At 46.2% G+C, this 18,017-nt stretch overlaps 1 protein-coding gene across 1 annotated transcript in view; it reads right to left on the reverse strand.

The window, feature by feature from the left end:
• The window catches only part of GLRA3 (glycine receptor alpha 3), a 328,913-nt gene that overhangs the window by 107,736 nt on the left and 203,160 nt on the right, over positions 1-18,017 (reverse strand). The gene's annotated exons all lie outside the window — the stretch shown is intronic.

The raw sequence follows: 18,017 nt of genomic DNA on the forward strand, positions 1-18,017 counted from the left end.
TTCGCGTTCACCATTTGCGAACGGAAAAAATTATGTTTGCGACGTCTCTAATGCTGATATGGCGTTATTTGCTTATTTTCATTGAGGTGCTCCAAGATAGCATCTCTTAGAAAACCTTCAAACAGTTTGCCCACAACAGATGTTAAACTTACCGGCCTATAGTTTCCGGGCTCTGTTTTTGGACCCTTTTTGAATATTGGCACCACATTTGCTATGCGCCAATCCTGTGCAACACTCCCTGTCAGTATAGAGTCCTTAAATATCAGAAATAAGGGTCTGGCTATGACATTACTTAATTGTCTTAGGATACGAGGGTGTGTGCCATCCGGTCCTGGCGATTTGTCTATTTTAATCTTTTTAAGATGACGCTGTACTTCTTCCTGGATCGGACAGGGCCATTTTAATGGGGAATTTACTTTTACATTCTGCATTTTATCTGACAGTTTATTTTTTTCAGTGAATTCAGTGGAGAAGAAAATATTTAACAGCTTTGCTTTCTCATCATCGCTCTCTGCAACTCCCCGCTCATTACTCTGCAAAGGGCCGACACCTTCAGATTTATACTTTTTACCATTTATATAATTGAATAACATTTTAGGGTTAGTTTTACTCTCTTTGGCAATTAATCTCTCGGTCTCTAGTTTGGCCACTTTTTTACATATTCTATTTTGTTCCTTTTAGTTTTTCAGTGCTTCCTCACTACCCTCCTGTTTTAGTGATTCAAATGCTTTCTTTTTGTCATTTAATGCCTTCTTTACAGTTCTATTTATCCACATTGGTTTCTTCTTGTTCCTTAACCTTTTATTCCCATAAGGTATGTACCTCTCGCAATTAGATTTTAGGATGATTTTAAAAATATCCCATTTTGTGGCTGTATTTTTATTTTTGAGCCGCAGTTAGTTAGGCCTATGGGCTCCCTTAGTTTGCAAAATTTAGCTTTTTTGAAGTTTGATATTTTTGTTCCTCCCTGAAGAAACACTCTTTTGAATGATAATTGGAAGGTTATTACTTTATGGTCACTATTTCCCAGGTGTTCCCCCAACCTGCACGTCTGTTGTTCTGTCAGGCCTATTGGTTAATACTAAGTCTAGTATGGCTGTCCCTCTAGTCGGGTCCTGAACCAGTTGGGAAAGGTAATTGTCTTTGGTTATTGCCAAGAACCTGTTTTCTTTATGAGATGTACAGGTTTCAGTTTCCCAGTCTATATCTGAGTAGTTGAAGTCCCCCATAATAACCACCTCATTATGATTTGCCGCCTTGTCTATCTCGTTTAGTAGTAGATTTTCTGTGGACTCTGGTATATTAGGTGGTTTATAATAAACTCCTATTAGTAATTTATTATTGTTTTTGCCTCCATGTATGTCTACCCACAAGTGACTCCACATGTTCATGTCCCTCACTTATATCTTCTTGGACTATGGCCTTTAGACAAGACTTTACATAAAGGCAGACCCCTCCCCATCTCCGGTTTTGGCGATTCTTTCTAAACAGACTGTAACCCTGTACATTAATCGCACAGTCATAGCTATCATTCAGCCATGTCTCAGTTATTCCCACTATGTCATAGTCCTCCTCACACATCACTAATTCCAGTTCCCCAGTTTTAATAGTCAGGCTTCTGACATTACTATACATACATTTAAGGCTACTTTCACACCTGCGCTCAAAGCGGGTCCGTCTGGTGTCTGCACAGACGGATCCGCTCCTATAATGCAGACGTTTGGATCCGTTCAGAACGGATCCGTCTGCATTATAGTTTAGAAAAAATACTAAGTGTGAAAGTTGTTCAGACAGATCCGTCCAGACTTTACATTGAAAGTCAATGGGGGACGGATCCGTTTGAAAATTGAGCCATATTGTGTCAACTTCAAACGGATCCGTCCCCATTGACTTACATTGTAAGTTTGGACGGATCCGTTTGCCTCCGCACGGCCAGGCAGACACCCGAACGCTGCAAGCAGCGTTCGGGTGTCCGCTTGCTGAGCGGAGCGGAGGCTGAACGCTGCCAGACTGATGCATTCTGAGCGGATCCGCATCTACTCAGAATGCATTGGGGCAGTACGGATGCGTTCGGGGCCGCTTGTGAGAGCCTTTAAACGGAGCTCACAAGCGGAGCCCCAAACGCTAGTGTGAAAGTAGCCTGAGAGGTTTATGTATATTTTTTTTACCCTACACCTTTCCTTCTGAACTGTTCTAGTCCCTCCATCTATTCCTCCCCCAGTCCCATTACCTTGCCCCGGTCTCTATCTGCACTATCTTCCCCTCCTATAATGTAATTACCCTCCCCCCCGGGTCCCTAGTTGAAACACTCCTCCAACCTTTTAGCCATCTTCTTCCCCACCACTATATCGGAAAAAATTAAACAAAAAGTGAGCAGAAAGTCATACATACCCCAAAAATTGTATCAATAAAAACTACAGAATACAATGCAAAAAAAAAAAAAAAAAAAAAAGAAACACACAGTACTGAAGATGGAAATTTAAAATTAGGAAATTTAGTGTTCCAACAAGATATGCCCCCCACACACTGCCCGCACTACACAACATTCTCTTCAGGATATCCAGCAGCCAACAACCATCCTGGTTGAACTAGGGGTCCAAGATGAAAGAGCTTGAAATGACATACCACAGGAGGATATCCAGAATCTACATGACCATTACCATGACAGAGTGCCACCCTGCATGGCAACACAGGGAGATGCCACCAAGTATTAATGTGACCCTACCTTAACATATTCCCTGCTGCAGAACCCAAACTAAAGTGTACACCACCTTGTTTGTGTGATAATTGAACAAGCACCACTAGCAGTTTATAGCTCAACTCAATCATATTAAGTTTTCCAGCTGTTCTTTTTTTCATTTTCTGGTAGTATAAATTTCATATAGCTATAATTAGTGTTGAAGGAATCGAAGCCAAACAATTGACTTTGATCCAATTTTCAGGAAAATTTCCTTGCGCTTTGTGGTAACAAATCTATTTTCCCTGAAATGGCGGGGGAAAAAGCACATAACCTCATCCATTTGCTCTCTGAGAGGCCATCTTAATTGAAGAAACCATGCAAAACCTCGCACGGTGTGACATGTGATGTCACCATATCACCAAGCTGGCCGGGAACGCCTCATCGGTGATGACGTCTCCATGCCCCACCAGTGTGATGACATCATCATGTCGCCATGTAGATATTACGCAGTTTATTCAATGAAGATGGCCTTTGCGAACAAATGGATGAAGTGAGTATGTGTTTTTTTTCTTCTTAACCCTGATTAACCCTGAAAGGCTATATTTTAACGTCTGATGCCGTGATCAGAGATGAATGTGGCATCTGAGGGTTCAAGACGGGGGCCGCAAGATCGACGTTGCCCCGTCATTGCACCTGCTATGTCGTGACAAAGTAATTGGTAACAAATTGATTTTCTTTGTGAAATTGAAATAGCGCAATTGTGTTTGTTTTTCGAATTCCACCATTTATTCTTTTTTGGCAGCTTCCCAATACTTCCTATGCCATGTTGAGAAGGTGCTAATGGTTACTGATAATTTTTATACAAAAATTTAGTTTATTGACAATTCACTATAAAAATTATAAAATATTTTATTTTATATTCTAAAATAAGTATATTCCGGAAGGTAAAGATCCAATTTGTTTCCAAATCAAGAACATTGTATTAATTTATGCAGTCCCACCATGGTCCACAATCTGTGACTTTCCAGATGTTGTGAAACAATAAATCCCAGCATGCCCTGACAGCTGAAGGAGAGCCATCTGGAAAGCTTACATGTTGCAGTCCACTGCTTACACTACTGTACCTAGAGTATCTGGTCACACGTTAAATGTTTCTTTAGGACAAAGAAGGTTAACAATGGATTTATAAAGAAGATTCTAAGAATGTTTCTACTGGGATAAATATTTCCATTAGTTCATGTGGTTTGGTGTATATTCCTGCTGCCCATTAGTTGAAACACACTATGTTCTATACTTTAAATTCTAATTTGGCAGGTATACACTAATTTATGGTACTTCCAAATTACAAGTCAAGCAGCACATGATTTCCTAGGCTAGGTGACACCTCACAGATGGGGAGGGCAGCTGCTAGGAATTACCATAAAACCTCTCGGGGCTAGGTTTGTGCATTCTTTTGAAACTCAGTCTCAATTCTGGCATTCCTAGGCAGATACAGGGTAACTAAAGGGTTAAATGAAGAAGCTCAAGCTTCTAGTAATGTGCCACTAATTACTCTGTGTGACCCTGGAGGGAGGTTCTGCAGTCAACCCTAATGCCTCTGATCCACACTTTCCTTACTCTAGACTGCTGTCTGCTTCTTTCCTCAAATGAATCAGAGAGGCAATGAATCTTTCCCTACTGGTGATATCATGTGTCCCTCTCCATCCTTCCTTTTGCTTTTACAGTCAGGTCCATAAATATTGGGACATCGACACAATTCTAACACGTTTGGCTCTATACACCACCACAATGGATTTTGAAATAAAACAAACTAGATGTTGCTTTAACTGCAGACTGTGAACTTTAATTGAGGGTATTTACATCCAAATCAGGTGAACGTAGTAGGAAATTACAACAGTTTGCATATGTGACTCCCACTTGTTAAGGGACCAAAAGTAATGGACAGAAATAATATCAAAAATCAAACTTTCTACTTTTTTAATACTTGGTGCAAATCCTTTGCAGTCAATTACAGCCTGAAGTCTGGAACGCATAGACATCACCAGACACTGGGTTTCATCCCTGGTGATGCTCTGCCAGCCTCTACTGCAACTGTCTTCAGTTCCTGCTTGTTCTTGGGGCATTTTCCCCTTCAGTTTTTTCTTCAGCGAGTGAAATGCATGCTCTATGATTCAGGTCAGGTGATTGACTTAACCATTGCATAACATTCCACTTCTTTCACTTAAAAAACTCTTTGGTTGCTTTTGCAGTATGCTTTGGGTCATTGTCCATCTGCACTGTCCAATGAGTTCTAAAGCATTTGGCTGAATATGAGCGGATAATATTGTCTGAAACACATCAGAATTCATCCTGCTGCTTTTGTCAGCAGTCACATCATCAATTATATACAAGAGAACCAGTTCCATTGTCAGCCATACATGCCCACAGCCATGACACTACCACCACCATGCTTCACTGATGAGGTGGTATGTTAGGATCATGAGCAGTTCCTTTCCTACTCTATACCTTCTCTTCCCATCACTCTGTACAAGTTGATCTTGGTCTCATCTGTCCATAGGATGTTGTTCCAGAACTGAGAAGGCTTTTTTAGATTTAGTTTGGCAAAACTCCTATTCTAGCCTTCCTGTTTTTGAAGCTCACCAATTGTTTAAATCTTGTGTGAACCCTCTGTATTCATTCTGGTGAAGTCTTCTCTTGATTGTTGACTTTGACACACATACACCTACCTTCTGGAGAGTGTTCTTGATCTGGCCAAACTGTTGTGAAGGGTTGTTTTCTTCACCAGGGAAAGAACTCTTTGGTCATCCACCACAGTTGTTTTCCGTGGTTCTTCCGTGTCTTTTGGTGTTGCTGAGCTCACCAGTGCATTCCTTCTTTTAAGAATGTTCCAAACAGTTTGTTTTGGCCTAATGGTTTTGCTATTCTCTGATGGGGTTTGTTTTGTTTTTTCATCCTAATGATGGATCACTTCATTGACAGCTTATTGGATCTCATCTTGAGAGTTGACAAGCAACAAGATTCCCCAAATGCAAATCGCACACTTGAAATGTGGACCTTTTATATGCTCATTGTAATTGGGGATAATGAGGGTGAACACACACAGGCTATGGAACAGCTGAAAAGCCAATTGTCCCCATTACTTTTGGTCCCGTAACAAGCGGAGGCAAATATCAAAACTGTTGTAATTCCTACACCGTTCACGCTGATTTGGATGTAAATACCCTCAAATTAAAGCTGACAGTTTTGCAGTCAAAGCACATCATTTCAAATCCAATTGTGGTTTGTGTATAGAGCCAAAAATGTTAGAATTGTGCTGATGTCCCAATATTTATGGACCTGACTGTATATGGCTGGACATCCATAAAGATGATGTGGCAGGTGCCAGCAAAAGTTCTGCTTCACTCTTAGGAACAGTACCAATGCATGAAAGGCAAAGGATCTGTTACAGTGATGGCTCATGGCCGCCTCTGCTTCACACACACCTGTCCCTGGTTATTGTATCCAGGTGGAGCCCTGACTCCTGCTCTCCCTTTCCTGGCAGGTCTGGCTTCAGTGGTTGCTCTCTCCCTCCACACAGGCTGCAGCCTGCTTGCTGGCTAGACCTCTCCTCTTGTACCGAAGGGGTGTGTGCACGTGCCCTTCCAGCTATTAAAGGGGTTGTCCACTTTTTTTATATTGATGACCACCTCCTGCCACTGTTTTTAGCACCACCTCGAATGGTCGCAATCTTCATTGTGTCCAGTCTGCACCTTCCGCTTTCCTCACGCTATGAGAGGGACCTGAAGTCTGCCAAGGCTTCCTAAACTAGTGCACTATGCATTTGAGCTACTGGCCCACCAGTTTTTCTACTGACCTGTTGAAGATAGAATTTATGTTTGGTTAAGTACCTCGCCTGGATCACATCCCTAGGAAACACAGTGATCCATTGACCAGCAATCTCCAGGAGTTTCTTGGTAGCTTATTCAGGTCCAAGATCCTGGTTGTACAGCTTCTGCAGCCTTATCTATTCTGCATCTCTCTCAGAGCAACCTCATGGATGGGCAGTATTCTGTACAAATCTGCACCCTTGCCTCAGAATTGTCCAGGAACAATTAGGCCATGGTGGCAGCTTTCTGGTTGGGCTGTAAGGACTCCTAAAGATGAATTAGCAATTTGTGACACTCCATCTACCCTAGATGATCTGACTACCCTGGCTACATGGATTGATCTTCACTTCAGAGAGCACTTCCAGGAATCAGGACATGAGAGGAGAGTTCCCAGATTGGCACCTACTTTTCAGAGGCCCATGCTTCCAACTCCTGCATCCTCCACACCGGAGTCTATACAATTAGACAAGGTCTGATTGAGGAGGAGTGTCAGCATAGATGCATCAGAGATTTATGCATGTACTTGATGGAGCAAAGAACACTATGGGGGAGATTTCTGCGACAGTCATGATATCCCATGCGCTGCCAGAGGAATCTGCTTAATTTATGACAATGCGCACGCCTCCTCATATTTTTAGGCGCATTCTCCATAGATTTCTGGCTTCAGTTACGCCAGAAAACTGGCATACATGAAGAGAAATTTTGTTGCAGCGGCTGGTCATGCCCCTTTCCATGCCCTTGCCACATACCTTGTTCAGAAAATGGCGAGGACAGTGAATAGTGGCAGTTGCAACAATTTCCTTTAAAAATTTTCAGTTAAAAAGTCACAACTGTGACTTTTAAACACCACTTTTCAGACACACAGGGAATTATAAAATCTCCCCCTGTGTGTGTTCTTGACTCCTCAAGGCGAGAAAATCCATCACCCAGGGTTGTTTGGAGAGATAATCCTGGGTGAAGTCAAGTTATCTCCAAAGCCAACATTTCCTGTATCCCTGTGATACAGTGAAGAATTTTGTTACTGTACATTCATTCCTGGTACATTGTACCTTTTGTAACCCCATACCATATTCCTGCAAATCAGTTTAATAAATCCTTGGTGGTGAGTCTACCAACAGGATGGCACTCCCAAAATCTAAACAATATGTCACAGTGCCCATAAAGCTTAAAGTGGGAATTTTATACACACAGGAATCTACAGTGTATGTCTTTTTGCCTTGAGGCTTTTTGTCACTGTTGCTGTCTGACATCCATACAGCCTGCCAGAGCTTTCTCAGTTCCTCTAAACCTTCAGGGGTCTAATTCCAGCCTATGGAAGTTACACTGGCGCCATGAACTTCAACACCACATTGGGGGGGGCCGTGTCTACCTACTGTCTCTGCCTGAAACACAAGTCAAATCTGACTGTATTAAAGAGAACTTTGAGACGGGCTTCATTTAGAAGTCCTCTTCACTGTCAGGTTCTGTTTTCATTTTTGTCAAGAAAAAGGACAGTTCTGGTTAAGCCATGTATCGATTACTGCTGACTGATTAAAATTACTCTAAAAACAAGTACCCTTTGCCACTAATTCCTGAGATTGTATGCATGTTCCCTTCCTGGGAATATTATCTCTGATCTTGGTATTGAGATGGATCTCAAGAATTTGGCTGCTGTTTTGGATTTGCCTGATTCTAAAGGCCTAAGAGCTATCCAGCATTCTTGAGCTTTGCCAACTATTACAATTTATTCCCACTTTTCTACCCTGACCACCCCTATTCCGCTCTTATTTGATTGCGGTAATGCAAAGTAGTCTCCAGAAGCTTAGTAAGGCCTCCCATTTCTTAAGTAGGTCTTCTCTTTTGCATCAATTTTGCATCACGTGAATGTCTCCAAATGGGTTTTTGGAGGTGGACATGGCTGAAGTTGTTTTTTCTCAGAGGCTTGCCTCTGGCAAAATGCTCACCTAAGGCTTCTTCTCAAATACTGTACCTTCTACAAGCAGAATTATTCTGTGGGTGACAGGAAGTTGCTCACTTTCAAGTCGGCCCTTTAGGAGTGGCATTGTCTGCTGTAGGGTGCATGCCATACTGTCATCTTCTACACCGACCACAAAAAAGTAACTTGTGTATATTCAGTCAGCTCAGAGTCTCAACCTGTGCCAAACCTGGTGGTCATTGTTCTTTACCCCCTGGCCAAGTTGTTTGTGAAACACGTTATTGAGCTACATAGTTTTTCATTGCACATTGTGTATGAGTAGGGGTGTACACAGGGGTGCACCACCAATGAGGCCAGGTGAGGTGATCGCCTCAGGCAGCACCAGGTAGGGGCAAGAGAGGGACAGCGGAAGGGCCATGGGCAATGATCATTTTCATTGGTGCTCATTATGGTGCTGTCACCTACCAGAGCTTTGGGACGTTCTCACAGCTCTGTTTCTCCACCCTGTGATGATGTCACTACTAGAGCTGGGAGGCGTTCTCACTACTCTGTTTACTTCTGGTTTCTTTCACCACAGCTGTCCTTCATGTGTTTTGATTTCCCTCTCTTTATATCACCCCTCCTCCTAGATAGGATGTGGATTATAGTTCTCACTTCAGTTGTGGCTCTTGCTTTGGGTTTTCTTCACTGTAGCTATCAGTCCACTGGACCTGTGTTCTGCTGCAGCTAGCACTCCGGATTTTGCCAGCCTGTCCTTGGATCCGTCTTCTCTGCGGCTACAACACCTTCAGCTAAGTCTGCAGACATTGTTGTATTCCTGTTTGTTTTCTGACCTGGATCTGAGGTGGCCACGGTTCCCTCCATATACTGAGTAGGGCCTGGTGGCCGTGCCCCTTCCACTATTGTAGGGGTTACAGTGGTCATTAGTCTTAGGCACGTGGGCATGCCTCGTTCCGCCTTTTGGATCCGGGCATGTGCTTTAGCAGAATAGGGAAAGCGTTGAGGGTCGGACAGGGGTCACCCATTTATCCTCCCTAGTTCTGGGTCCAGTCAGTTGCTCTGTACTGTGAATTACTATCGTTGCTCACATACATCCGTGACATTATAATCCACCAAACCGTCCCTTTTTTGACATGGATCCGCTTTCTGACCTGGTTGACCCGCATGCAGGGTCTTTCTTTGGAAGTAGCGGATCTCCGTCAATCTATGACCCAGCTTCAAGCATTGGGCCCTGCTCCGGCTCATGGAGTCTGTTGCGAGCCAAAAGTCTCACTCCGGAGGACGTTCTCCGGGGGCAGTGAGAATTTTGTTCGTTTCAGAGAGGCATGCAAACTCCCATTTTTGCTTGTGTCCTCACTCTTCTGGTAATCAAGAGCAGAGGGTGAGGATTGTCATCTCCCTGCTCAGGGGTAATGCTCAGACTTGGGCTTTTTCGCTTGCCATCAGGGGATCCCTCCCTTCGATCCGTGGAGGGATTTTTTGTGGCCCTGGGGCAGATTTATGAATGACCCGGATCGTGTTGCTCTGGCCGATCTATCCTACGTGTTTATGCCAGAACAAACGGTCCGCGGAGCTTTATTGTTCTGAATTTCGGAGATGGCAGCTGAATCGGTTGGAATGATGCTGCACTCCGGAGTCAGTTCTGTCATGGTCTCTCGGAGAGATTAAAAGATGCGTTTGCTTTCCATGAGAGACCAACGTCCTTAGAGTCTGCCATGTCATTGGCGGTACGCCTTGACAGGCGTCTAAGAGAAAGAAACGAGACCTCTCTGTCCAGCCATTGTCAGTCTAGGGGCAATGGTGCGGACTCATTCAGTGTGCAGGGGCCTCATCCTGTCTCGCTCCCCTCTGAGGAGGAGCCCATGCAGCTAGGTCGACTTGCCCCTGATAAAAGAGGATTTAGGTCCTCAGAGGTATGGTCTGTTTTTGTTGTGGGGGCATAGGTCATTTGGCAAATGTTTGGTCCGGTCTAGGAGATTCTTGAACCGTACTAAGAGCGATAATAAGAGAAAAATCTCAAAAGGTAAACCCATCAAGTTCTGCTTCATCTGCTACTTTGGGCAAAGTTGATGTAGGATTTGATGCTTTTCCTCTGACCTGCAGTTCCCGTTTTCTCCTGTCTGCCAGGGTGGCGCTAGAGAGCAAGGTCATTTCTTGTGAGATTTTTGTCGATAGTGGGACAAAATTGACTCTGCTCCACTCTCACAGAGATCTCTGAAGGGCATTGTTCACAATATCCGGCTAGCTGTAGGTGACACTCATGTGGAGGATATATCTTGTTTTTTCCTTAACGAATTGCCGTCTCCTCTAGTTTTGGGGTACCCTGGCTCACTAGACATAACCCCACTATTGATTGGCAAGGAAGGCAAATAAATGAGTGGAGTGATTTTTGTAGAGAGAATTCTCTCACAGCGACTTTTGCAGAGGTGTCTACTAAAACGGTGCCATCATTTCTCTCTGATTTCTCGGACGTGTTTTCCGAGAGCGGTGTTCGGGAGCTACCTCCTCACCGGGAGTTGACTGTCCCATTAACCTCATTCCCGGCGCCAAGCTGCCAAAAGCACGCCTCTACAATCTCTCACAACCGGAAAGAATCGCAATGCGAACTTACATCTCCGAGAGTCTCGAAAAGGGGCATATTCGTCCCTCAAAGTCACCTGTGGCCGCGGGTTTTTTTTTTGTTAAAAAGAAAGATGGCTCTCTGAGACCTTGCCTAGATTTTAGGAGCTGAACCGTATCACGATTCGCGATCCCTATCCCCTTCCTCTGATCCCGGACCTCTTCAATCAAATTGTGGGGCCAAGGTGTTTTCCAAATTGGATTTGAGAGGCGCGTACACCTGGTCAGGGTCAGAGAGGGGGAATGAATAGAAAACGGCCTTTAATACCCCTGACGGGCATTTCGAGAATCTCGTTATGCCTTTCGGCCTGATGAATGCTCCGGCCGTCTTTCAGCATTTTGTTAATATTATTTTCTATCATTTAATGGGGAAATTCGTATTGGTATATCTTGATGATATTTTGATTTTTTCCCCTGATGTTCAGACCCATCAGGATCATCTTTTTCAGGTTCTGCAGATTCTGCGGGAAATAAATTGTACGCCAAGCTGGAGAAATGTCTTTTTTATGGTATCGGAGATTCAATTTCTGGGTTTTCTCCTCTCTGCTTCTGGTTTTCGCATGGATCCCGAGAAGGTCCGTGCTGTACTTGAGTGGGAGCTTCCTGAGAATCAGAAGGCATTGATGCGCTTTCTGGGTTTTGCGAACTATTACAGAAAGTTCATTTTGAATTATTCCTCTGTTGTCAAACCCCTCACTGACATGACAAAAAAGGGGGCGGATTTTTGCCTCTTGGTCGGAGGAGGCGCTTGCAGCCTTTTCTAAGATTAAAGAGAATTTTGCGTCTGCTCCCGTCATGGTGCATCCCGATGTTTCCTTACCTTTTATTGTTGAGGTGGATGCTTCCGAGGTGGGTGTGGGTGCGGTTTTGTCCAGGGCCCTTCCCCTGCCAAGTGGCAGGACCCTGTGCCTTTTTCTCTAAAAAACTCTCCCCGGCAGAGAGAAACTATGATGTGGGAGATAGGGAGTTGTTGGCCATCAAGTGGCTTTCGAGGAATGGCGCCATTGGTTGGAGGGGGCCAGGCACCCTATCACCGTTTTTTACCGACCATAAGAATCTGGCATACTTGGAGTCGGCCAGGCGTATGAATCCGAGACAGGCCAGATGGTCTCTGTTCTCTCCAGATTCAATTTTGTTGTTACATTCCGACCTGGGATAAAAAATGTGAAGGCTGATGCTCTCTCTCGCTGTTTTCCGGGAGGAGGAAACTCCGAGGACCCGGGTCCCATTTTGGCGGAGGGGGTAGTTGTTTCTGCTCTATATTCCGATTTGGAGGCCGAGGTCCAGGCTGCCCAGACTGAGACACCTGCCCGTGTCCTTCTGGAAAGTTGTTCGTGCCTCCTGAGCTACTGTCACGGCTGAGGATGGGGGAAATCCTCAGCCGTGTGGAGCCCGGTGATGTTACGGCTGCTTGGCCATGAAGACAGGATTAGGGAGCAGGTCACCTCCTAAACGCATCCCTAACCTGACCCTGGCTCCTAGCTACATGAGCCAACCTTGATGGTAGGAGGGCCCATGCTCCGGAACCTAAAAGTCCCTGCTAGCCCTCAAGATGACCCTCACCTAGGAGCTGAGTAAGACAAGCCCACTCCTCCTAGACACGGAGGAGCAGGAGTCTCAACGGCCAAGCTGCAGGAAAAGGGGAGACATAAACAGCTCTATGGATATGGCAGGTGAACAAAGAGTTCCACCTACCTGCCACAGCCTTGCTGACTGGATCCCTGTGTTAGCAGGGTGCAGATCACAAACGCATCCCCACACAGGGACCCAGATCCATAGCGCAGCACAAATCACATATAAAACATCACACGGACATCACACATAACTAGAAATAACTTAAAGCGACATTATGGTTTTGACATTAAGGTTTATGACCACAGGGTGGCTCTTACTGGCAGGTAACAAATACATGAGGCTGCTCTCAGCTAAGCATGGCTGAAGCAACCTGCAGGCCTACAAAAGCAATGAGGCTTTATAGGCCAAGAAGCCACACCCCACAGTCGGACACACCCAGTGATCACACACACTAGGAAGGGGATTAACCCTTCCAACACCAGGAAGGGAAAACACCACTTAAAGGGGACGTGCACACAATAACATAAAACACAGTGCACACATCCACACATCACACACAAAACCGCATGCGCAGCGTAGCGAGCTGCATGGCACAGCTCAGCCTGCTACGCTGCCACATACATACTGTTGCCAGCGGCAACCACAGGTGAGGCCAATACCACAGCCCTCACCTGTGATTGAACACCAATGAAAACCGCTGACAACCGCATGCGGTTCAGGAGTCACGGTCATAGCCATGGCCGTGACACTCCCACCCCTCAAAGCCCCCCCACCAAAAAAAGACACGTGAGGGACTCAGACAAGGGGATAGGAGAAGGGGACGTCCACTCTCAGTGCCGGTTCTAAAAGGGGTCGCTGTCAGCTGCATCCTCTCCCGGCTCACACTATCCAGTCTCGACGAGGACTGCAGCCCGCACCAGCAACAAAGAGAAAAGAACCACTGAGAGATGGACGAGGGGACTCTCCACTCACGTCCCCACTCCAGTCGCTGCCAGCAGACGTACTCCTAACCAGCACGCAGCCAGACCACTTACGAGTGCTGCCAGCAGACGACCAGAGATGGGAACATGGAGAGGGACGAGGGATCCCCAACACGGACACGGAAGGTAAGGTGGCGGGGAATAAGCCCACCAACCCGTGCCGTTAACGGAGAACCCCCAGGAACGCTCTCCCTCCGGAGAACGCGCATGCAGGCCACATTGATATGGCACTGCATGCTGCACCCTCTTTCGAAGGTATGCATACCGCATACCAGACACACACCACGTGTAACTAAAATCAGGGGGAACGCCAAACGAGGCAACGATGATGGCGGGGAAACGCCACTCACCGCTCCGTCAGAGGCGAAACCCCCAGAACGCTCTCCCTCCGAAGAGCGCGCATGTACCCCTTCCGCAGACGGCGGTACATGCTTCACCCTCTTTCGAGGGAATGCATACTCCCACCCCTCAAAGCCCCTCCCAACAACCCAAAACCGCGGGCAACAGTATGCGGCTCCCAAGGAGTCACGGCCAAAACCGTGGCCGTGACACTCCCACCCCTCAAAGCCCCCCCACCAAAAAAAAAACACGTGAGGGACTCACACATAACTAGAAATAACTTAAAGCGACATTATGGTTTTGACATTAAGGTTTATGACCACAGGGGTGGCTCTTACTGGCAGGTAACAAATACATGAGGCCTGCTCTCAGCTAAGCATGGCTGAAGCAACCTGCAGGCCTACAAAAGCAATGAGGCTTTATAGGCCAAGAAGCCACACCCCACAGTCGGACACACCCAGTGATCACACACACTAGGAAGGGGATTAACCCTTCCAACACCAGGGAAGGGAAACACCACTTAAAGGGGACGTGCACACAATAACATAAAACACAGTGCACACATCCACACATCACACACAAAACCGCATGCGCAGCGTAGCGAGCTGCATGGCACAGCTCAGCCTGCTACGCTGCCACATACATACTGTTGCCAGCGGCAACCACAGGTGAGGCCAATACCACAGCCCTCACCTGTGATTGAACACCAATGAAAACCGCTGACAACCGCATGCGGTTCAGGAGTCACGGTCATAGCCATGGCCATGACAGCTACGTCACAAACTCTTTAAGGAGCATCATGATACGGTTCTTGCTGGTCACCCCGGGAGTAGAGCCACGGTGGATCTCATTGCTCGGAGATTTTGGTGGCCGGCTCTTCGTAAGTCGGTGGAGGGTTTTGTGGCTGCTTGTGAGACGTGCGCTCGCGCTAAGGTCCCTCGTTCACGGCCTTCAGGTTCCCTTCTCCCGTTACCCATTCCTTCCCGTCCTTGGACACACCTGTCCATGGACTTTATCACGGATCTTCCTCGTTCCTCGGGGAAGTCGGTGATCCTGGTGGTGGTGGACCGTTTTAGCAAGATGGCTCATTTCGTACCTTTCCCTGGTTTACCCAATGCTAAAACGTTGGCGCAAGCTTTTGTCGACCATATTGTTAAATTGCACGGCATTCCCTCTGATATTGTTTCCGATAGAGGCACGCAGTTTGTGTCCAGGTTCTGGAAGGCTTTCTGTTCTCGCCTGGGGGTTCGGCTGTCCTTCTCTTCTGCTTTTCATCCGCAGTCGAATGGTCAGACTGAGCGCCTCAATCAGAATCTGGAGACATATTTGCGCTGTTTTGTTTCAGAGAACCAGGAGGATTGGTGTTCATTTCTCCCTCTTGCTGAGTTTGCTCTGAACAACCGTCGTCAGGAATCTTCTGATAAGTCACCATTCTTTGGTGCATATGGGTTCCATCCGCAGTTTGGTACATTCTCGGGAGGGGCTCTTTCTGGTTTACCTGAGGAGGAGAGATTTTCCTCGTCTTTGTCTACCATTTGGCAAAAGATTCAGAGTAATCTTAAAAAAATGAGTGAGAGGTATAAGCGTGTGGCTGATAAGAGACGTGTGCCTGGTCCGGACCTGAATGTGGGTGATCTGGTGTGGTTGTCTACAAGAAATATTAAACTGAAGGTTCCCTCCTGGAAATTGGGTCCCAAGTTTATTGGGCCTTATAAAATCTTGTCAGTCATCAATCCTGTTGCCTTCCGTCTTGATCTTCCAAGGGTTTGGAAGATACATAATGTATTTCACAGATCTCTCTTAAAACCATATGTCCAGCCCACGGTACCCTCCTCTTTGCCTCCTCCTCCGATTTTGGTTGATGGCAATCTGGAGTTTGAGGTTTCCAGAATTGTGGACTCTCGCATGGTCCGCGGTTCTCTTCAGTACCTCGTTCATTGGAAGGGTTATGGTCCTGAGGAGAGGATGTGGGTTCCGGTGTCGGACATTAAAGCCACTCGCCTCATCAGGGCATTTCATAGGGCTCATCCTGAGAAGGTAGGTCCTGGGTGTCCGGAAGTCCACCCGTAGAGGGGGGGGGTACTGTCACTACCAGAGCTTTGGGACGTTCTCACAGCTCTGTTTCTCCACCCCTGTGATGATGTCACTACTAGAGCTGGGAGGCGTTCTCACTACTCTGTTTACTTCTGGTTTCTTTCACCACAGCTGTCCTTCATGTGTTTGATTTCCCTCTCTTTATATCACCCCTCCTCCTATGATAGGATGTGGATTATAGTTCTCACTTCAGTTGTGGCTCTTGCTTTGGTTTCTTCACTTGTAGCTATCAGTCCACTGGACCGGTGTTCTGCTGCAGCTAGCACTCCGGATTTTGCCAGCCTGTCCTTGGATCCGTCTTCTCTGCGGCTACAACACCTTCAGCTAAGTCTGCAGACATTGTTGTATTCCTGTTTGTTTTCTGACTGGATCTGAGGTGGCCACGGTTCCCTCCATATACTGAGTAGGGCACTGGTGGCCGTGCCCCTTCCACTATTGTAGGGGTTACAGTGGTCATTAGTCTTAAGCACGTGGGCATGCCTCGTTCCGCCTTTTGGATCCGGGCATGTGCTTTAGCAGAATAGGGAAAGCGTTGAGGGTCGGACAGGGGTCACCCTTTATCCTCCCTAGTTCTGGGTCCAGTCAGTTGCTCTGTACTGTGAATTACTATCGTTGCTCACATACATCCGTGACAGGTGCTGCCTAAGGCTACTTTCACACTAGCGTTCGGGGCTCTGCTTGTGAGCTCCGTTTGAAGGGGCTCACAAGCGGCGCCGGCTGCATAGAGCTCAGGGCACAGACTAGAAAAGGTCCATGTCTTCCACTGCATCGCTGACAGCAGAATGGAGGTAAGTATTTGAGTTTACTCATTTTATTTTGCAGCATAATATTCAGCCACAATGGGGTGGGGCTCATTATTTTGTAACTGGAGAAAGCACTATGGGGACATTGCGACTATCAAAAGGAGCATTTTTGTGCTGGCATACATTATAAGGGGGCCACTGTGAGAACATTTGATGCACTGGGGGCACTAAAAGTGACTAGTTTTTTTTACTGGCAAATTAGAGGCATTTTTTGTACTTAGCACACATTGCATTAGGAATTTGGAATGATAAGACGGAATCAGGGGCGTTGCTAGGTTAAAACATTCGGGGCCTGCCCCCCTGATGTTTTGTCCCAGGCCCCAAATGTCCTGCCTGCCTGCTAGATACAACTGTATTGCCATCCTCAGGACAGCAATACAATTGAATCTAATACACTGGAAGATCTGAAGGACCTGTGGTGACATCACAGGTCATGTGACCAGCAAAACAGGCAGTGTTTAAGAAGTACCTGCGATGATGTCACCATCATGTTACCAGTGCAGGAGAGGACGGAAGTGAAGAGGAGAAGACCTGGGGAAGAAGCTGTGGTGAAATTCTGCTACATGAGGAGAGGTTAGTGAAGGGAGAGGCAGAGCACTGCTGGGAGTTGTGGTTATTTAACTGGGACTGTATGTTAGGGCTGAAGGGAGGGATGTTATTTACATGGGACTGTGTGTTGGAGGTGGCTTGGGAGGGGTCATGTTATTAGGTGGGACAATGTTGAGTGAGCAATGTTATTTACATGGGACTGTCTGTTGAAGGTGGCTGGTGAGGGAAAGATGTTATTTACATGGGACTGAATGTTGACGGGGTGATGTTTACATGAGATTGCATGTTGGAGGCGGCTGGGGAGGAGGTGATGTTATTTACATGGGACTGTATTTTGGATGGGTCTGGAGAGATGGTGTGATGTTATTTACATGGGACTCTATGTCGAAGAGAGGGAAATAGTGTTATTTACATGGGACTGTATGTTGGAGGGGCTGAAGGGAGGTAGTTGATGTTATTTACATAGGACTGTATTTTGGAGGGGCAGGAGATGTGATGTTATTTACATGGACCTGTATGGTGGACTGTAGGGGTATTATAAATCCAGGGGATATTAGACATACTTATTACTACTGGGGGCTCTATAGGAGGGACTTA

The sequence above is a fragment of the Bufo bufo genome, chromosome 2, assembly GCF_905171765.1.
Source record: "Bufo bufo chromosome 2, aBufBuf1.1, whole genome shotgun sequence".
Taxonomy (NCBI): domain Eukaryota; kingdom Metazoa; phylum Chordata; class Amphibia; order Anura; family Bufonidae; genus Bufo; species Bufo bufo.